Source organism: Lontra canadensis, unplaced genomic scaffold (assembly GCF_010015895.1).
Source record: "Lontra canadensis isolate GAN:19392208 unplaced genomic scaffold, GSC_riverotter_1.0 scaffold24, whole genome shotgun sequence".
NCBI classification, from domain to species: Eukaryota; Metazoa; Chordata; class Mammalia; order Carnivora; family Mustelidae; genus Lontra; species Lontra canadensis.
Window position 1 is genome coordinate 19,104,830 of NW_022631018.1, and position 20,708 is coordinate 19,125,537.

At 39.4% G+C, this 20,708-nt stretch overlaps 1 pseudogene; it reads left to right on the forward strand.

Moving 5' to 3' along the window:
- The first annotated feature begins 12,374 nt into the window (after positions 1-12,374).
- On the forward strand, positions 12,375-13,007 carry LOC116870867 (annotated as a pseudogene).
- The last annotated feature ends 7,701 nt before the right edge of the window (positions 13,008-20,708 follow it).

A 20,708-nucleotide genomic window follows, 5' to 3' on the forward strand; every position in this document is an offset into this window, starting at 1 on the left:
GGGCAGGTTCTGTGTGGGAGTAGGGGTAACTGACAAGTGTGACTGGAGACTTGGGGGGCTGAGTAGTCACAGCTGTGGTTTAAGTAACAATTCCAGTTTTGAGTTGCTAGGGCCCCCAACAACTGAGAGCTAGAAAAGTGATATTTGGGGGAGAGAATCTTCCAGGCACGAGCTCTGAAGACCTCCCACCAGGGCCCTCAGATCACCTAGAAACAGGAAATACTCTGGTAGAAATGGTTGGCGCTCAGAGGCTCTGGCCACTTTCTTAAAGGCCACATTTTAGAGTTGGAGTCTGGCTTCTCTGTTGTTCTCTGGTTCTCCACTGAAGTTTTCTCTCCCCACAAGTCTAATTAAGGTAATCAGAATGAGTTTCGTCTAGGTGACTTCTAGCATTTATTTCTTGGAGTACACTGAGTTTTTACTTTATAAGTATAAATAACCCACCTGTCAGACTGTTACACATTGTTCGAGACCCTGTTTAGGTTTCATCGACCTATAAAGCCTCCTTTAACTACCTCAGTGGCTAGATGCTCACCCTTCATGCACCCATTGAATTTTATGGATATCTTCATTACGGGAAAACACATTACACTGAAATCTACACGATGTCTCTCTTCTTGAGACAAAGCCATGTCTTATTCACAGTGTACCTCCAGTCTTTAATTGGTTCTAAACTCAATATATTTCTTGGCAAAAATAAAATAGTGAGAGACTAGAATGGAGAAAGGAAGGGAGAAGGGGAAAAAGGAAGAAGAAGGAAAATACTTCTTTAATCTTCTATTCAATTATTTCCAGATTATGAGAATTTAGTTCATCTTATACTCACATAAAGAGTTACTGGAATGAACCAAAATATACTTTCACACAATATAGAGGAAAGAGTAGTCACCTGTTGTTGCTATGAGGCCATACTCAGAAAGAGTTTATGTCCTGGAAACACCTCAGATCTCCATGTCTAGGAGTTCTATAGTTCCCTCCCCAGATAAAAGCCCAATCTGCTTTCTCAGCCGAAAAGCTCTCAGGAATGGCCGCAGATATGCATCCCAGACTTCCAAGTGAACAGAAGTACACATATACACTTGCTCAATAAATACTTATCAAAGTTATATAAGAATTCCTTGAAGAAAGAGACAATAATTATTATTCTCCTGAATTACTTGAGAAAAAACTATATATACCAACTGCTTTAGAATAGTCTGAGGTCAGCTCTCCAAGTCAGAACTGCAGCCTAGTCTCTTTCTAAGAAAAAATGAACACACAGTGAATAAATAGCTGGTTTTAGCAGAATCAAAAGAAGTTTTTAAAAAGGGACCACAGATAAATGATCTTAAAAAGTTACTTTACAGGATGCCTGGGTGGCTCAGTTGGTTGAGCCACTGCCTTCGGCTCAGGCCATGATCCCAGGGTCCTGGGGTTGAGTCCCACATCAGGCTCCCTGCTCAGCGGGAGGAAGACTGTTCCACAGGAAGACTGTTCCGCCGGAGAGCCTGGCTGATGGACCAGGGAAAAGAATAGAGTAGAGTGATGGCAGAACAAGTGGACTTGGTTTTTTCATACAAAAGTAAGCCAGGAAGCCGTAATGAATGATGATCTGCCCAGTTATGAGATCTGTTGCTCCATTTTCCAGCTATTTCCACGAGTGCTTGGAAAACAAAGTATTATTATAGTCAATGAACCTAATTACATAGAACACATACCGAACTTACGTTAACAAAGGTAACATATACTCAAAGCTCCTTTCAAGGAGTTCACACTCTAAAATAAGAGTTCTTAAACTGGAGTCTATAAATAGAATTAAAGGAAATCTGGGGCACCTGGGTGGCTCAGCTGTTTAAGCGTTTGACTTCAGCTCGGGTCATGATCTCGAGGTCCTGGGAGTGAGCCCAGCATAGGCTCCATGCTCAACAAGGAGTCTGCCTGTCCCTGTGCCCATACCCCTGTTCTTGTTCTTTTGCTCTCTCACTCTCAAAATAAATAAAATCTTAAAAAAAAGAATTAAAGGAAATCCATTAAATTGAACTGAAAAAGTAGTGTTTTCACTAGTTTCTAACTAAAATTTAGCATTTTCTTCAACTATGAATGTAAACAATAACTAAACCTCAGTAGTGTTAGCAGTAATTGTGACTTTGTCAACAAGTGAGGTTACAGTTACTTCCATATTCATCACAGTCACTGCAGATATTGTAAGCTACTGACCTAACAAATACCCAGGAGCCACGTGTGTTCACCATGACTAAAATTACATCAGTAATCAAACCCACCACTTAATTTTAGTCAAGAAGCACAAATATCATGACAACCTCTATTTGGAAGTTTCCTTTTGGATTTTGATAACTAGACTTCGATATAATCGGTTTCTTTTGTAACCCTATGTTCATTGTTTCATAAATTTTAAATCACTCTAAAAAGAGGTTCATAGTCTTCACCCGATGACCAAATGGTTTCATGTCACAGAAGATTAAGAATTCCAGGTCTGAGAGAAGTCAGACAAGAATACAGCTCCTGTCCCACCCAGCCTGGCATTAAACATGGTGACTGCCTTTTGGTGGATGTCTGGTTTCCAGCCTTCTAGTTGCTTCTCTGAGCTATTCCAGATCCTTCTAATAAATTCCTCTACTGCTTATGTAACCTGGAGTTCACATTTGTTAAGTGCCATCAAGACTCTCAACTACTACAGTATTTAAACAGTATTTGTGTATTTTCATTTTAATAAGTATATTTTGTAGAAAAAGCACAAATAACCATCACAGCCTAACTCTAAAATATTACCAGTTTGGTAAGTCTCCTTACTGAATCTAATCTGCCCAGTAGATGCTTCCACCTCCCTTACAGCAACCGCCAAATGAAGAACTGAAAATGGAATTACCTTGCAAATTCAGCCCTGTGAGTGGTAGCAATTTTTATATACTTATAAAATATAAACTGTCTTGAATATCTAATAATGACTTATCGTATCTTTTTCCACTATTGGGATTTTCTTATTCTCTTACTAGTATCCAAATGACTTAGCAAGACAACAGATAGTGATTGATGGGTCAGTGATAGAGAATTCAAGAATAATTTGATTTTCTCTTCTTGCAACCCAAGAGGATTTACTTATTGAAGAAAGAAAAGCAATCACCTCCATGTGGCATTCCCATGACTTGGATGTCCAAGAGCAGAGTTAAATTGAGATTCTACAACGAACACAGCAAACAGATTTCATCTCACATGCCCACCGAGATCTAGAGGTAGTGGCTGCGTGGAATGGTGATGAGAAGTGTCCTGTGGCTCCCTCCTGGCCCAGCATGAAAGAATGCCATAGTTAATTAACAAAACTTGTCAAGGGCACAGAAGTGGTGACATAAGGACTGGGTATCTTCCACCCTAGCTCTATGCATTTTCATGAAACATTACCGAAACAGGACCACAAAGCAGAGTTAGACTAGAAGAAAGCCCTTCTTCTATTGGCTGAGGCTTTCCAAGCCCAATTTTGATTCTCGACAGGCCTGCTGGGATTCTTAGGGCCTGGACAGGTGGTCCAATATCACAAGCTCATTAGTAGACATGAGAATTCAAGATGTAATAATAACCAATAATTATCTTGGGAACTTCCCCATCATGTACCAGCTGACCAAGTGCAAATTTATTTGAGTTCTTTTGTAGATTCTGAGCTCCAAATAGTGAGAATAAGGAAGACTTCAAAGACTGGTAAATAGTCAAGGATTCAAAACCAAAGGCCTCTTCCTAGTTTACCTTGCTTAGAGAAGTGACAAGAACCACTCCCAGAAACCAGTGACTGCCTACAGTGGTAAACACTCTGGCGTTGGTGGCCTCTACTATTTCTTCTTTCTAGTCATACAGTCCTTTTGTGCGAGGGTCACTCTTACTCCCGAGAAGAAAGTCAACATGACTCACTTTGAGAAACTGAAAGTACACCATGTCCACATGAGCAGGCTGCCTGCTGTGTAACCACAAAACCACATCAGAAGAAGTCAGCTGCTTAGGGAGGAGGAGAGGCAGTGGGCTGAGCAAATTCACCCCCCATGCCAGACGGCCAGCCTTCCTTTGAGAGGACCTGCAGGCTCCTAGCTAGGCAGAGGACTGGGGCAGGTGACAGATGCCTGCAGCCAGGGCCATCAGGGTCACTGGCTCTGGTAGCTGAACACTGAATCAAGGGCCTTCCCAAGGTCTGGTCATGAAGCTGTGGGGTTGGGTTGGTTCTTTCCCTTTCCCTTGGCACACTCTTCTCCTAGGTTTTAATCCTCTTCACAAGCACCCCGTGCTTTCTTGCCAAGCCGTGCATTATGGTGATCTGGGGGAGAACTTAAGGGCCCTCAACCTGAGTACTCTAATAATTCTCCCCGAGGAAGTAGGAGAAATGGAAGCTGGCTAAAGTTTAATTGGTGAAGGAGTAGCAATCACTCACATTAATCAGAATGGAGGCATGTTTGGTCCTGTTTGTCGTTGCTTTTGGACAATATGCTCATTTTCATCTGCATTAAGACACGATTACGGAGTGGCATTGTTTTTGCCTCTCCCTACTGTGGTCACAGGGTGGCCTTGTCAGGCGTTAGAGTTCTGTGAAACCGCTTCTGTTCAACAGGAGAACACATAGGCCTCGCGAGACTGTAGGGCCAGCTCCCCGCTCGCCCCGCAAGACCAGGACCTAGCTGACAGAGCCAAGCCTGCTCCTGGCTCTCACAGTAGGGTCTGCTTGAAATCCTGGTCCTGTGGTATAGACTCCACTCCTACCCTTGCCCCCTCCTTTCGCTTAAACATGTTCTGTTTCCCATTTCCTCCTTCAGAAAAGTCGCTCTTTCAAGGTGGCATAAACAGAATTGATCTCCTTCAACATTCACAAGAGTTAAAGGGGGTGCAGGGGCGTTTTGTACTGGTACCAGACAAGTGACCTTTTAGAGATAAAAGCTGACCCCAGAGAAGCCATAAATGGTGACACTGCTAAACTGTGTGAGAGACTACATGGACGATTGCTTTGGTGTAAATCAAAGAGGCCACTGGCTCCTCTGCCAACACAGAGAGCTGCACCTGCTTCTCACCCCTTCAGCTGAACTTTGAGGTTAACCAACTCGGGGAGGCTCATTCATGTTGCCCCACTGCTGCTTTCCCCAGGCCATCCATGGTCTAGCTGTCTCTCCTCTCACACAGAACCTCCTCTCATCTGGCTGACTTGTCTCCACTCGTTTTCATATGGAGATGCTATTTTTGAATTCATATTGGAGCTTGACCTGCCAACCCTACAGAGCTGATTTCAGGACGAAAACGACTGTCCTGAGCAAGCCTCTCTCTCTCCCTCTCTCTCTCTCTATTTTTTCATGTTATAACTTTAGACGTTTATTGTTACCCCGCAAGTGACATCTGTTCTCTTAAAAATCACCACTGTTAATACTGTCTCTGTCCAGAAAACAACTTCATTAATCAAAAATGGCTCTATCCAAATAAAATCTACTACCAGGAGGCCAACGCTGCTCAGCTAATGTGGAAATTTTACAGGCTTCACACTAATTATGATCTTAGGTCTTAGCTAATACCAAGGTCTTGATAATACAAAGGTTATCTTTCCACAGGGGTAGTTAAATTTTAGTCATATGCTTATTTTTCCTGGAATGGAATGATTATAATTATTTAAGAACAAAAAAAATACAGTTTTGAAATAAGGGACTTGCTTTTTAATTTCTTTCTCGTCGATACGAAGTAACCCAGTGGGCAGGCCACAGAACAGTCTACAGCAGAGGTGAGAAAATTACGATCCATGGGCTGAAGTCTGTTTATAGGAACAAAGAGGGGCTGGACCCCAGCTTCCCTCCTGTGCCGACATATTGTCTCTGGCTGCTTGTGACTACAAAGGCAGAGCGGAATAGTCACAGAGGACCCTTCACAGTCCCCAAAGACTAAGAGGTTTACATCTGGCCCTCTGCAAGGAAACTTTTGCTGACAAGTGGGTCTAAACATGGCTTGGTCTCTTATCTTCTGTACTTGACCCCAAAATAAAAATAAAATGTTGTATATAAATGTTGTATATATGTTATTCAAAATGTACTCTCCCATCATAGTTCTCTTGACACGTTAAAGCTTATGCAAAACCTTTTTAGTTTATTTTGTCCTTCCCAAGCCACCATCCCTTCTCTTGCCTTTTAGCTACTCTGCGGGCTGAGCAGGGGCCTGGGCTTGTGGATTCTCTTTATGATTTTCTGCTGCCACCTAGTGAAAAGTCATAACCAAATAAGCCCCTAGAGATGCCACCGACTCAACCTCTACACACCGCCCCCACCAACCCAAGGGAGCAGACACTGTTGTCAGCCCCAAACACCCTGTCGGCATCCAGCGCTCCTGAAAAAGACTCTGTCCGCTAGGATTTCCAAGGCAAACCCTTCCCCCTCCTCTCTTGAGCCCCAGTACTGTGACTGGAAACTGCTCACTGAGAAGAATCCAGTTTCCAGCTGAGAGTCCACTGAGACTAGAAAGGAACTAAGAACAAAAAGAGTCTGGACCTGCGAAGGGGACACGGTCAGCCCTGCAGGATCAGAGAAGCTGGAATACTTAGGGACATTTTGTTGTTCCTTCAAAGTTTTGTCTTTGGGTTTAAGAAATGAAAGTTATGGTAACATCCACATTTTAAAAAAAGAAGAAAGGGGTTCCTGGGTGGCTCAGTGGGTTGAGCCTCTGCCTTCAGCTCAGGTCATGATCTCAGGGTCCTGGGATCAAGCCCCACATCGGGCTCTCTGCTCAGCGGGGAGCCTGCTTCCCTCTCTCTCTCTCTGCCTAGTTGTGATCTCTCTCTCTCTCTCTCTGTCAAATAAATAAATAAAATCTTTAAAAAAAAAAAAAAAAGAAAAGAAAAGAAACAAATATCCATTTACTTATCTCTGCTTACATAGGGCCAGACATTTTGTTTAGTGTTCAAAATAGCTCTCTGAGACTGCGTATATACTTCCCCACGTTACAGAGAAGGTAATTGAGGCAGAGAGGCTAAGTGATGTGCCCAAAGCCACCTCACTTGTTCGGGGAAGAGTCCAGACTAAACCTCAGAATCTGCCCTTTAACTGTTCTGTTTTTCTTACTCTTCCTATGCCTCCTGGAACACTGATCTGGGGAGGAGAGAAAAGGGGAAGGAAAGAACATTCAGGTGTCCTTCCTGAGTCTGCATCCTGTGTCTACCCATCAATCCATTTCTCAGGCACCATAGCGTCCTTGGACCAGATTCCCAACTTCTGTGGACTCTAGCAACATAGAATTCCAATCATTTGGGGGTTTTGTTGTTATTGTTGTTGTTAGTTTGTTTGTTTTAGGGGGTGGAGGGTTTGGGGGATTTCGTGTGTGTGTGTGACCCAGAGAGCTATAATAAGGAGTCAGCAAGAAAAAACACAAAATCCAAATTCTCCTCCAGTTCTAACTAAGAAGAAATAAGAAGTGATTACTGAACTCTGGATGTAGCCGTGTCAGTAGGATAGAATGTAACCTGAAAGTACAGAGACATAAAAAATTTAAAAAAGAAAATTACTCTCAAAAACCAAAGTAATTTCTGAACGCTGTTTAGTGTGCACAGATGAATCACTGGGGTCATGAGGAAGCTCCCCTTGATGTATCTGAGACACACGAGGATACCGGGAATGGGGTGCTAGCATCCCAGCTGCCTCCCCTGAGTGGCCATCCTGGTGGTTCCTACTGAGAGGAGAAGGCAGGTGGGAGAGCTCACTGGTGAGAAGGGCTGGGAAGTGTTGTCCTGAGAGATATTCCCGGGGAAACTTTGCACACATGGAAGGGGGAATTCAGAAGGTAGGAATTCCCGGGAGATCATAGGACTGGATCTCAGCCATGGCAGAGACCAGGAACAAAACCCACAGATGACTCCAGAATAGAGGTCACGAATGACTGCCCAGGGGCGTACTCTAGTCCACACATGTGTCTTGATTGGCTTACTCAGTGCTTTCTAACTTATGAGTCAGTGCTATCATTCAAAAAATCAGAAAATTTCACATAAATTTATATTTCCAAGTTATCTTTAAGAATAGGAGGATCTAGTAATTCAGAGCCCACATTCCTACATGGTAACAAGCTGAGTCCATACAGGCCCTTTAAAGCACCATGTCTGGCATGGTTCCTGCCAGCTGAGGCACTCGGGGAGCTTTTCTCTGGGAATCTAGAATCATCTGAGTCCTTGGCTGCTGATCCAGCGGTGGCTGCATGGGGCCCTGGGACAAGCTGCCCCACCACAACTATAGCTAAAACCTGCCAGCCTACTTAGCACTTGGCACACAAATGGGGCATGACCACAGGATTTAGAAACAACTCCAGGACTATGGTCCTTCTCCCCATTTAAGAAATCCATAATTTGATCCCAACTTAGCTTCCTAGCATAATTTCCCATTATTTCCTTCATATAGCCTACATTGCAGCCACATCTCAGTATTTACTGTTCTCTGAATATTATTCCCAGATTTGTACCCTCTATTTGGAATGCCTCCTCTCTACTCCCAGAAACTACATGTGTCCAACCTATACCCATCCTTTGAGGTCTAGCTCAAACTCTGCTTCTGTGAGGCCAGTTTCTATTGTCATAACTAATCCCTCCTCCGTCTCACTTAGTATTACGTTATATGCCTGCTGTAGGCTTACCACAGTCTGATTCATATATTGTGAGTCTATCATTTCTGTCCACTTGTGAGTTCCTGAAAGGTAAGAACTGCCCCTTATTATCTTTGTGCCTTATTCCCTCTGCACTCCCACTCCTTAGTCCCTAATGAAGTACCCTACCAAGAGTAGACTATCAAAGATTATTGAATATATTTCCAAAAAACGTAAATATGTAGTGTATATATACAATGGGATACCATTCAGCCATAAAAGGATGAAATCTTGCCATTTGCAACATCATGGATAGGCCCAGAGAGTATTATGCTAAGTGACATAAGTCAGACAGAGAAAGACAAACATCATATGATTTCACTTACATGTGGCATCTAAAAAACAAAACAAAAACAAACAATAAAGCAGAAACAGACCCATAAACACAGAGCACAATCTGGTGGTTACCCGAGGGATGAAGGGCTGGGAAGATAAACAAAATCCCCAAAGAAGGGGAGTAGGAATCATGGGCTTATAGTTATGGAATGAATAAATCATGTGAATAAAGGTACAGCATAGAGAATGTAGCCAGTGGTATTGTAATAGCACTGTATGGTGACAGATTGTAGCTACACTTGTGGTGAGCCTAGCATAATGTACAGAGCTGTTGAATCACTATTTGTATACAACAAAACTAATATAACATGGCTATCACCTATACCTCAATTTAAAAAAATATATATAGATATATATATTGAATCACTATTTGTATACCACAGAACTAATAGAACATGGCCATCACCTAAACCTCAATTAAATGTGTGTGTGTGTGTGTGTGTGTGTGTGTGTGTGTAAATAATATCACTGAATGGACACTGACTTCTACTGCCATCTAGTGACCATAATGTAGTATTATGCCTAAAGACATTGCCATGATGTGGGAACCACAAACATTCCAAAAACCATCCATCCATGTTCTTTCTTTCCTTTATTTCTTCTTCCTTCCTTTCTTTTTCTCATTTTCTTCCTTCTCTCTTCCTTTAGTCATTTATCCTTTCACTCAACAACTAACTTTTTATCATCTAGGTGACAGACACAATGAAGAAACCCACAATTAAGAATCAATACAAAAGTGAAAAGGAGGTTGGGAAGATGACAGAAGAGGAGGATCCTAAGCCCACGCTGCCCCATGTTTATGACTAGATATCACTCACATCTGTGTAAATAAGGTGGAGAGCGATCCCAAGACTGGCTTTGAATAACACACTGGTTCAGGTAGATCTAACAGACATATTCAGAACATGCCATCCTAAAACAGCAGACTACACATTCTTTTTCAAGTGTACTTGGAACTTTCTCCAGAACAGATCATGTAGTAGGCCATGAAACAAGTACCAACAAATCCAAAAATAGTGAAGTCATACCATGAATCTTTTCCAATCACAGCACTATGAAATTAGAAAGCAACCACAAGAAAGAACATGGAAAGCACACAAATATACAGAGGTTAAATAATGTGCTACTAAACAGTGAATGGATCAACCAAGAAATCAAAGACAAAGCTGAAAAATACATGGAGACAAATGAAAATAAAAATACAAAAGTCTAAAATTTGGGGGATACAACAAAGTGGTTCTAAGAAGCAAGAAAAATCCCAAGTAAGCAACTTAACCCTACATCTAAAGGAACTAGGAAAATAACAATTTTTTTAAAAATCAGTAGAAGGAAGGAAATAATAAAGATTAGATCAGAAATAAACAAAATAGAGACTTAATTTTAAACAGTAGATCAGAATCAATGAAACCAGGAGCTAGTTCTTTGAAAACACCAACAAAAATGATAAACCTTTAACCAGACTCATTAAAAGAGAGAGAGAGAGAGAGAAAGGACTCAAATAGATAAAATCATAAATGAAAGGGAAGAAATACAAAAGATTATGAGGATATTATGAAAAATTATATGCTAACAAATTGGAAAACCTAGAAGAAATGGATAAATTCCTAGAAACACATAACCTTCCAAAACTGAATCAGGAAGAAATAGAAAATTTGAACAAACTGATCACCAGCAGTAAAATTTGATGAGCAGTCCAAGAACTCCCAGCAAATAGAAGTCCAGGGCTGGACAGCTTCACAAGTGAGTTATACCAAACATTTAAAGAAGAGTTAATACCTATTCTTGAGCTATTCCAAAAAAACTAAAAGAGGAAGTAAAAGTTCATAATTCATTCTCTGAATTCAGGATTACCCTGATGCCAAAACTAGATACACTACAAAGACAGAGAATTACAGGTCAATATCTCTGATGAACATCAATGTAAAAATGCTCAAAAAATATGAGCAAACTAAATCCAATGATACATTTAAAAAATCATTCACCATGATCAAATTGGATTTACTCTTGGGGTGTAAAGGTGGTTCAATATTTATAAGTCAATCAATGTGATACATCACATCAATAAAAGAAGGGATAAAAAATATATATATCATTTCAATAGATGTAGAAAAAAATATTTGACAAAGTACAATATACATTCATGACAAAAACCCTCAACAAAGTAGGATTAGAGGGAACATATCCCAACATAATAAAGGCCATATATGAAAAACCCACAGCTAACATCATACTCAATGAGGAAAAACTGAGAGCATTTCCCCTAAAGTCAGGAACAAGGCAGGGATGTCCACTCACCAGTATCATTTAACATAACACTGGAAGTTCTAACTACAGCAATCAGACAAGAGAAAGGAATAAAAGGCAACCAAACTGGTAAGGGAGAAGTAAAACTTTCACTATCTGCAAATGATATGACAGTATATATAGAAAACCCTAAAGACTCCACCAGAAAAATTACTAGACCTAATAAATAAATTCAGTGAGGTTGCAGGATACAACATCAATGTATAAAAATCTTTGGCATTTTTATATACTAATAATGAAGCAACAGAAAGAGAAATTAAGAAAACAATCCCATTTACAATTGCACCAAAGATAATAAAATATCTAGGAAAAAACTTAACCAAGGTGGTAAGAGACTGAAAACTATAAAACACTAATGAAAGATACTGAAAATGATACAAATAAGTGGAAATATATCCCATGTTCATGGGCTGGAAGATAAATATTGTTAAAATGTCCACACTACCCAAAGCAATCTACAGATTTAATCCAATCCCTATTAAAATACCAATGACATTTTTCACAGAACTAGAAAAAAAATTCTAAAATTTGTATGGAACCACAAAAGACCCTAAATAGCCATAATAATATTGAAAAAGAAAAAGCTGGAGGTATCACAATCCCAGATTTCAAGTTATACTACAAAGCTGTAGTAATCAAAAGAGTATAACACTGGCAAAAAATAGGCACAGAGACCAATGAAATAGAATAGAAAGCACAGGAAAAAAACACATTTATATGGTCAATTAATCTTTGACAAAGGAGGAAAGAATCTGCAATGGGGGCATGCTTCCTAGAAGTCCATTCTGATAGCAGCAGTCCTGCCCCATCTCAGAGATCAGGATTTGGAAGCTGTATTCCTGACAGCTGGGTGGAAGCAGCTGCTGTCCTTTTAGGATGTGGCGATGTATTTCGCCAGAGAAGAATGGAGCAAACTTGACTGAGCTCAGAAGGACTTCTACAGAGATGTGATTCTGGAAAATTGCAGAAACATGATGTTGTTGGGATTTCAGTTTCCCAAACCTGAGGTAATCTGCCTGCTGGAGCAGTGGGAAGAACCATGCATCCTAGATCTCCCAAGAACAGGGACTTCTAGTAGTGCTTGCCCAGGTTCTAAAGCCAGAAGCAAGATGAAAAAGCCAATTCCAAAGGAGAAAATTTCTGAAGATTTAGAGTCCTGTAAGACATCAGTAGTAAAGCAGACAACAGGCCAAGAGACCTGTAGAAAAGTTACATAATTGTAATGAATTGGCAGACCTTTACAGACTTGCGTTCCCTGCTCTTGGTGATGAATGCCACAATGATTTCTTTCAAAACCTTCACCTTATTCAAGATCAGAATGCTCAAACACAGAAGAAACAGGGCAAATGCGAGGAGCATGGAAAACCTTTCAGTCAGAGATCAGTGCTTCTGTGGCACAAGTAAATTCTTACAAACTCAAAATCTTAATGAATGTGGTAAATGTGGAAGAGTCTTCAGGCGTCAGGCAAATTTCATTCAACATCAAAAAAATCACATGTCAGAGGATCCCTTTGAATATGACATATGCAGGCAAGCCTTCAGATAGAAGTCTACTCTTACTGTACATAAACAGTGTTACCCTCAGAAAAAGCCATATAAGTGTCATGACTGTGGAAAATTTTTCCGTCAGATGGTGTATCTTATTGAACATAAGAGGATCCATACCAAAGAAAAACCCTATAAATGTAGTGAGTACGAAAGAACGTTTAGTCAGAATTCAACCCTTATTCAACATCAGTTAACTCACAGTAGAGAAAAACCCCATCAGTGTCTCCAATGTGGAAAGGCCTTTGGTCAGCATTCAACCCTTCTGAGCCATCAACGGTTTCATACTGAAAAGAACACTCACAATTATGGTGAATGTGGAGAGTCCTTTAGCCAGAGTGTAGATCTCATTCAACATCAAAGAACCCATACCAAAGAGGAATTCTTTGAATGTAGAGAATGTGGAAAAACTTTTAGTTTTAAGGCAAAATCTTCATTGCCATGAGGTCATTCATACCAGAGAGAGACCCTACAGATGTGACAAATGCAGAAAATCTTTCATCTGGCACACAAGCTTTATTAAGCATCAGGGCACTCACAGAGAAGAAGATCTCAATGTGACACTAACTGGAAAAAGACCATTTAAAGACCAGAACTTACTACTCTTGTAATTACGAGAGTTACACTCTTGTAACTTCATTGTTTTATGAAAATTAATAAACAGAAGTTGAAATGGTGTTTAAAAAAAAAGAATATGCAGTGGGGAAAAGACAACCTCTTCAACAACTGGTGTTCAGAAAACTAGACTGATACATAAAAATGGATGAAACTGGACTACTGGCTTACACAGTACACAAAGATAAATTCAAAATGGATTAAGGACCTACATGTGAGACCTGAAACTATAAAAATCAGAGAAGACCCCACAAATAGTAATTTCTCCAACATCAAATGTAGCAACTTTTTATAGATATGTCTCCTGAAGCAAGCGAAATAAAAGCAAAAATAACTATTGGGACTATATCAAAACAAAAAGCTTCTGCGCAGCAAATGAAGCAATCAGCAAAACTAAAAGACAACCTACTGAATGGGAGAAAATATTTGCCAGTGACATCTCTGATAAAGGGTTAGTATACAAAATATATAAAGAACTTGTACTACTCAACACTCAGAAAAGGATAATCCAATTAAAAATGGGAAGAAAACATGAACAGACATTTCTCCAAAGAGGACATCCAGATGGCCAACAGACACATGAAAAAGTGTTCCACATCACTTGTTGTCAGGGAAATGCAAATCAAAACTACAATGAGATATCACTTCATATCTGTCAGAATTGCTAAAATCAAAAATACAAAAAAACAACAAGTGTTGGAGAAGATGTGGAGAAATAGGAACCGTCATGCTTTATTGGAAGGAATGCAAACTGGTGCAGTCACTATGGAAAACAGTACAGAGTTTCCTCAAAAAGTTAAAAATGAAACTACCTATCTTCTAGTAATCACACTACTGGGTATTTACCTAAACAATACAAAACTATTACATCAAGGAGATACATACACCCCTATATTTATAGCAGCATTATTTATAATAGCCAAACTATGGAAGCAGCCTATGTGTCCATTGATAGATGAATGGTTAAAGAAAGAATGATATGTACCATTATATATATGTATGGAATATTATTCACCCCTAAAAAATGAAATCTTGCCATTTGAATCAACATGGATAGAGCTAGAGTGTACAATGCTTAGCAAAATAAGTCAGAAAAAGACAAATACCATCTGATTTCAGTCATATGTGGAATTTAAGAAACAAAACAAACAAGCAAGGAAAAGAAAAAGGAGTGAGAGACAAACCAAGAAACAGACTCTTAACTACAGAAAACAAATTGATGGTTCCCAGAAGGGAGGTCGGTGGGGGGATAGGTGAAATAGGTGATGAGGATTAAAGAGTACACTTACCATGATGAACGCTGTGTGAGGTACAGAATTGTTGGATTACTATATTGTACACCTGAAACTAATATAACACTGTATGTTAGCTACACTGGAATTAAAAGAAAAACTTAATATAAAAAGAATCAACACAAACTGAATATAGAGGACTCCCATTGCCAGCCACAATGGAATAAGCTCCCTGCAACCAATATTTCCCACTGATTAACTAAAAACTGTGGCCAAACACACAAAAACAATGACCTGACAACTCTCAAAAGTTAAAAATAGGGGCGCCTGGGTGGCTCAGTGGGTTAAGCCGCTGCCTTCGGCTCAGGTCATGATCTCGGAGTCCTGGGATCGAGCCCCGCATCGGGCTCTCTGCTCAGCAGGGAGCCTGCTTACTCCTCTCTCTGCCTGCCTCTCTGCCTGCTTGTGATCTCTCTATCAAATAAATAAATACATAAATCTTTAAAAAAAAAAAAAGTTAAAAATAACAAGCAGATTAAGGAGGAAAAACAAAACAAAAAAAAAAAAAAGAGGAGGGGGGACTAAATTTGAAAAACCCATACAGGGGTGAGTTTCCTTGGTATTTTTATTCTTTTGTTTTCCCACTTTGACCCAAGGAATTTTTTTCCTATATTTCTTTCCAGTCCTGCACCAAGGGTAACCCAAATCATCCTGCCATGTGGGTGCCACATTGCAAGAGTAGTCCCAGCATCTAAAATTTTGAGGAAAAACAAAGAAACAAACAAACATATTTCTGGCCAGGGGAACCAGAGAAAGGGAATCTTGTGATTCAGAAAGAATGGAGGAATTATTTATTTTTTCCCTCTCTCTGTTTTTCTTATCACTTTATCTTGAGGGTTGCCCCAGTCATAAAGAATTATATGAAATGTGTTCACACTAGAACTTCAAGTTAAACCTTATCTTTCTAGTCAGATGACCAGGAAAGCCAGAGAGTTTGGCAGAAAAGCAGGAAGATCCAGAGAAGGAGATCTCCTATTGCAGTGGCTAAAACGTGTCCTGAATTCACCCCGAGTGCAAATGCACAGAACAGACACAATAGCAAGGGCCTTGAAAACTTAATTAAGATGGAACCACCATCAAGAGAAGGTAAAACAAAACTTGCAGTCTGAACCTAATATGAATGATTACCTCCAAAAATAAAAACAAAAACAAAAACAAAAATCAACATTCTCCAAAGAATTTTAGTAGTGCCTAGAGTCTCCTGATAGAATACCCAAAATACCTGCATAAAGTCCAAAATTACTTGACCAAAAAGAAACCAGGAAAATCTGATCACTTCTCTTTTTTTAAGCACTTTTTAAAGTTATTATTATTAACATATAATGTATTATTTGTTTCAGGGGTACAGGTCTGTCATTCGTCAGTCTTACAATTCACAGCACTCACCATAGTACATACCCTCCCCAATGTCCATCACCCAGCAACACTCAATATATTTCCTGAGATTAAGAGTCTTTTATGAAGGTTTCTCTCCCTCTCTGGTTTCATCTTGTTTCATTTTCCATCCCTTAGCCTATGATCCTCTGTCTTCTTTCTCAAAATCCTCATATCAGTAAGATCATATAATTGTCTTTCTCTGATTGACTTATTTTGCCTAGCATAATACCCTCTAGTTCCATGCACGTTGTTGCAAGTGGCAAGATTTGGGGGTTTTTTGATGGCTGCATAATATTCCATTACACACACACACACACAGAGATATATGTATATAGATAGATAGATAGATAGATAGACACATCTATCTATCTATCTATATACCACAACTTCTTTATCCATTCATCTGTTGATGGACATCTGGGCTTTTTCCATGGTTTGGCTATTGTGGACATTACTGCTATAAACATTGGGGTGCATGTGCCCCTTCACATACACTACATTTGTATACCCAGTAGTGCAGTCGCTTGGTCATAGGGTAGTTCTATATTCAACTTCTTTAGGACCTTCCATACTGTTTTCCAGAGTGGCTGCACGAGCTTTCATGCCCACCAACAGTGTAGGAGGGATCCCCTTTCTCCGCATCCTCACCAACACGTGTCGTTTCCTGACTGGTTAATTTTAGCCATTCTCACTGGTGTGAGGTGGTATCTCGCTGTGGTTTTGATTTGTATTTCCCTGATGCTGAGTGATACTGAGAACTTTTTCATGTGTCTGTTGGCCATTTGGATGTCTTCTTTGCAGAAATGTCTGTTCATGTCCTCTGCCCATTTCTTGATTGGATTATTTGTTCTTTGGGTGTTGAGATTGCTAAGTTCTTTATAGATTTTGGATACTAGCTCTTTATCTGATACATTATTGGCAAATATATTCTCCCATTCTGTCAGTTGTCTTTTGGTATTGTTGACTGTTTCCTTTGCTGTGCAAAAGCTTTTATCTTGATGAAGTCCCAATCGTTCATTTTTGCCCTTAATTCCCTTGTCTTTGGTGACACTTCTAGGAAGAATTTGCTGTGGCTGAGGTCGAAGAGGTTACTGCCTGTGCTCTCCTCAAGGATTTTGATGGATTCCTATCTCATATTGAGGTCTTTCATCCATTCTGAGTTTATTTTGTGCACGGAGTAAGGAAATGGTCCAGTTTCATTCTTCTGCATGTGGCTGTCCAATTTTCCCAATACCATTTGTTGAAGACACAGTCCTTTTTCCATCATATATTCTTTCCTTCTTTGTCAAAGATTAGTTGACCGTAGAGTTGAGGTTCCATTTCTGGATTCTCTATTCTGTTCCATTGATCCCTGTCTGATTTTGTGCCAGTACCATACTGTATTGATGATTCCAGCTTTGTAATAGAGCTTGAGGTCTGGAATTGTAATGCCACCAACTTTGCCTTTCTTTTTCAATGTTCCTCTGGCTATTTGGGGTCTTTTCTGGTTCCATATAAATTTTAGGATTATTTGTTCCATTTCTTTGGAAAAAAGTTCATGGTATTATGATAGGGATTGCATTAAATGTGTAGATTGCCCTAGGTAGCATAGACATTTTCACAATATTTGTTCTTCAAACCATGAGCATAGAACATTTTTCCATTTCTTTGTGTCTTCCTCAATTTCTTTCATGAGTACTTTACAGTTTTCTGAGTACAGATTCTTTGCCTCTTTGGTTAGATTTATTCCTAGGTATCTTATGGGTTTGGGTGCAGTTGTAAATGGGATCAATTCCTTAATTTCTTTTCTCTCTCTTGTGCTGTAGAAAAATGCAACTGACTTTTGTGCATTAATTCTATATCCTGACACTTTACTGAATTCCTGTATGCGTTCTAGCAGTTTTGGAGTGGAGTCTTTCGGGTTTTACACATAAAGTATCATATCATCTGCAAAGAGAGAGAGAGTTTGACTTCTGTGCTGATTTGGATGCCTTTTATTTCTTTTTGTTGTCTGATTGCTGAGGCTAGGACTTCTAGTATTATGTTAAATAACAGTGGTGATAGTGGACATCCATGCTATGTTCCTGACCTTAGGGGAAAAGCTCTCAGGTTTTCCCCATTGAGGATGATATTCACTGTGGATTTTTCATAGATGGCTTTTATGATACTGAGATATGTACCCTCTATCTCTACACTGTGAAGACTTTTGATCAAGAAAGGATGCTGTACTTTGTCAAATGCTTTTTCTTCATCTATCGAGTATTATATGGTTCTTGTTCTTTATTAATGTACTGTATCACATTGATTGATTTGCAGATGTTGAACCAAACTTGCAGCCCAGGAATAAATCCCACTTGATCATGGGGAATTATCCTTTTAATGTACTGTTGGATCCTACTGACTAGTATTTTGGTGAGAATTTTTGCATCCACTTTCATCCAGGATATTGGTCTGTAATTATCCTTTTGATAGGGCCTTTGGTTTTGGGATCAAGGTAATGCTGGCCTCATAAAATGAGTTTAGAAGTTTTCCTTCCATTTCTATTTTCTGAAACAGTTTCAGTATAATAGATATTAATTCTCTTTTAAATGTTTGGTAGGATTCCCTTGGGAAGCTGTCTAGCCCTGGGCTCTTGTTTCTTGGGAGATTTTTTGATGACCACTTCAATCTCCTTACTGGTTATGGGTCTGTTCAGGTTTTCTATTTCTTACTGGTTCAGTTTTGGTAGTTTATACATCTCGAGGAATGCATCCATTTCTTCCAGATTGTCAGATTTGCTGGCATATAGTTGCTCATAATATGTTCTTATAATTGTTTGCATTTCTTTGGTGTTGGTGTTCTCTCTCTTCTTTCACTCATGATTTTATTTATTTGGGTCCTTTCTTTTTTCTTTTTGATAAGTCTGTTCAGGGGGTTATCAATCTTATTCTTTCAAAGAACCGGCTCCTAGTTTCATTGACTTGTTCTACTCTTCTTTTGTTTTCTATTTCATTGACTTCTGCTCTTTATTATTTCTCTTCTTGTGCTGGGTTTAGGTTTTCTTTGCCATTCTTTCTCCAGCTCCTTTAGGTGTACAGTTGGGTTGTGTACTTGAGACCTTTCTTGTTTCTTGAGAAAGGTTTGTATTGCTATATACTTTCCTTTCAGGACCACATTTGCTGCATCCCAAAGATTTTGAACAGTTGTGTTTTCATTTTCACTTGTTTCCATGATTTTTTTTAATTCTTCTTTAATTTCCTGGTTGACTCATTCATTCTTTAGTAGGATGCTCTCTAGCCTCCATGTATTTGGGTTCTTTCCAACTTTCCTCTTGTGATTGAGTTCTAGCTTCAGAGCATCATGGTATGAAAATATGCAGGGAATGATCCCAAACTTTTGGTATCAGTTGAGACCTGATTTGTGACCCAGGGTGTGATCTATTCTGGAGAATGTTCCATGTGTACTAGAGAAGAATGTGTATTCTGTTGCTTTGGGATGGAATGTTCTGAATAGATCTGTGATGTCCATCTGGTCCAGCGTGTCATTTAAGGCCTTTATTTCCTTGTTGATCTTTTGCTAGGATTAACTGTCCATTTCAGTGAGGGGGTGTTAAAGTCCCCTACTATTATTGTATTGTCAATGTGTTTCTTTGATTTTGTTATTAATTGGTTTATTTAGTTGGCTGCTCCCATATTAGGGGTATAGATATTTAAAATTGTTAGATCTTCTTGTTGGAGGGACACTTTAATTATGACATAGTGTCCTTCCTCATCTCTTATCATAGTCTTTGGTTTAAAATCTAACTTATCTGATATAAGGATCGCCACCCCAGCTTCCTTTTGATGTCCATTAGCATGGTAAATTGTTTTCCACCCCCTCACTTTAAATCTGGAAGTGTCTTTGGATCTAAAATTAGTCTCTTGCAGGCAGCATATTGATAGGTCTTGTGTTTTTATCCAATATGATAGCCTGTGTCTTTTGATTGGGGCATTTAGCCCATTTACACTCATGGTAACTATTGAAAGATATGAATTTAGTGCCACTGTATTGTCTATAAGGTGACTATTATTGTATACTGTCTCTGTTCCTTTCTGGTCTGTTACTTTTAGGCTCTCTCTTTGCTTAGAGGCCCCCTTTCAATATTTCCTAAAGGGCTGGTTTGGTGTTTGCAAATTCTTTTAATTTTTTGTTTGTCCTGGAAGCTTTTTATCTCTCCTTCTATTTTCAGTGACAGCCTAGCTGGACATAGTATTCTTGGCTGCATATTTTTCTCATTTAATGCTCTGAATATATCATGCCAGTCCTTTCTGGCCTGCCAGGGTCTGTGGATTTGTCTGTTGCCAATCTAATATTTCTACCACTGCATGTTAGAGACTTCTTGTTCTGAGCTGCTTTCAGGATTTTCTCTTTGTGAGACTTAAAAGTTTTACTATTAGATGATGGGGTGTTGACCTATTTTTATTGATTTTTTTGAGGGGGGTTCTCTGTGCCTCCTGGATTTACATGCCTGTTTCCTTATCCAAATTATGGAAGTTCTCGCTATAATTTGCTCCAATATACCTTCTTTCCCTCTCTCTTTCTTCTTCTCCAGGGATACCAATTATTCTAATATTGTTTCAACTTATGATATCATTTATCTCTCAAAGTCTCCCTTTA